This window comes from Frankliniella occidentalis, unplaced genomic scaffold (genome assembly GCF_000697945.3).
Source record: "Frankliniella occidentalis isolate FOCC.00 unplaced genomic scaffold, Focc_3.1 Scaffold59, whole genome shotgun sequence".
In the NCBI taxonomy this organism is placed as follows: domain Eukaryota; kingdom Metazoa; phylum Arthropoda; class Insecta; order Thysanoptera; family Thripidae; genus Frankliniella; species Frankliniella occidentalis.
Window position 1 is genome coordinate 648548 of NW_026267189.1, and position 1884 is coordinate 650431.

At 53.5% G+C, this 1884-nt stretch overlaps 1 protein-coding gene across 5 annotated transcripts in view; it reads left to right on the forward strand.

Moving 5' to 3' along the window:
* LOC113216731 (protein doublesex) overlaps window positions 1–1884 on the forward strand; it is a 166377-nt gene that overhangs the window by 2593 nt on the left and 161900 nt on the right. The gene's annotated exons all lie outside the window — the stretch shown is intronic.

Below are 1884 nucleotides of genomic sequence, written 5' to 3' on the forward strand. Positions count from 1 at the left end.
CTCTCACACTCACACACTGACACACACACTGACACACACACAGACACACACACAGACACACACACACACACACACACATCACGGAGCATCACGGAGGAGCCGCGCTGCCACTGGACACTGCTGCACCACCGTCTTGTGTGCTCCTTCCTCATCTTCGTGGAGAATATAAAACAACTCCGCGGGGTTCGGCTTTGCCCGGCCCTGCTGCTGCTGCTGCTGCTGCTGCTGCTGTTTGTGTCGGTGCTGCTGCTGCTGCTGCTGGTGCTCGCGGCAAAAAAATACAAATGGTCCGCTCGCCCGCCCGACCGGACCAAGCACAGCAGCAGAGCGTCCACATGACCATGCAACGACGACAAAAACAACAACAAAATCAACGAGGCTGTAGGACGCGAGAGTGTCAGCGGATTAGTCTCAATCGACTAAAGCAGTCGCCCAGTGCCCAGTCGCGTCGTCGTCGCAGCTTGGTGGTGGACCCCGCACCCCTACCCCCCTCTCCCCCTTTCCTCTCTCTCACTCTGTCCCTCGGGCCGGCAAGCCATCAGCTTCTACATCGGTATTCACCACTAGCAGCTACGACATGTCGTAAAAAAGTACCCGCCGCCGTCCCCGCGCAGCCTCACGCACACACACACACACACACACACACACACACACACAAGCCGCCGCCGACGTGTCGCACCCATGTGTGCCAGCAGGGGATGGTGGGGGTGGGATCAACAACACACTCGGGTGGTACTTAGTAACGCGGTGCGGGGGAGGGGGTGAGGGATTTAGCGACCCCCTCCTCCTCTTCCTCCCCCCTTCCCCTGCCGAGCCGCCGATCGGCCCCCGCCGTCGTATAAAAGGGGCGGATTGGTGGTGGTGGAGGGCAGGGGGGAAAGGGGGGGGGGCGATTATCAATACACCAGACGCGTTCATTTGGCCGCAGGCGAGTGTAGGCGGCCGGCGCGCCGGTGCCGCCACGCTCGCCCGGTGCCCTATCTGCCCTTTCCCGCCGCCCACCTACCAGAATTCACCCCCTACTGCCCCCGACCGCAGGGGGTTGTTGGTTGCTACCGCCCTCCTCAGCGCCCAGACATCCTCCTCCTCTCCTGCCCACGAGATGCAAATTACATCTGCGGCGAAGGGGGGCTCGGCTATGTGAAACGTGACGTCAAACGCTATATAATTAATAACTATGGACACGTTCAGTGCGGCGCGTCCACATTGTGGTCACGCTCTGCCGTTTTTCAAACCCCCCTCGCTGCACAGACATATGCTGTGGTGCGGAGCGTGACCACAATGTGGCTACGCCGTTTGACGTCACGTCCGAGCCCTTCGCCGCACTAAATGTAACGTTACATTTAGTGCGGCGAAGGGCTCGGACGTGACTCAACTCAGCACTCGTCTGACCCGACCCCAACTGAAATCCACACGATTCCTGTGGGTTGTAGGAATAGTGTTGGGCTTCAAAACGAGCCCAAGCGCAGGTCTGTAGCTCAAACGGTTCAAAAGTTATGGGGCTTCAAAGTTTTAGCAATTTTAAGAAATCTAGTAAAATAATGAAATCTATTAAAATCGAGGATCCTAAAGTATTCAAGATAGGAGGATGTACTTGTACTTAATCGAAAGGGCACATATAGTCTGAGTTTAAAAATAAATAAAAAAAAATTTGACTCACTATGGGGTCATTTTGGCTAGGGTTAAAACATTCAAAAATTTGTATCTCAAAACACGCAGACCTAGATTTTTGATTTTATTGTCCCAACTTCATCATTTGGATGAGTACTAACTACAAAAAAAATGGGGACCTTGGTATTTGAATACAGGGTTAGTTCTGGGCAAAATAAGAGTAAAAATAATGACATTTTCCTCAAATTGACCAAAAATAGTAATAGTTTGACA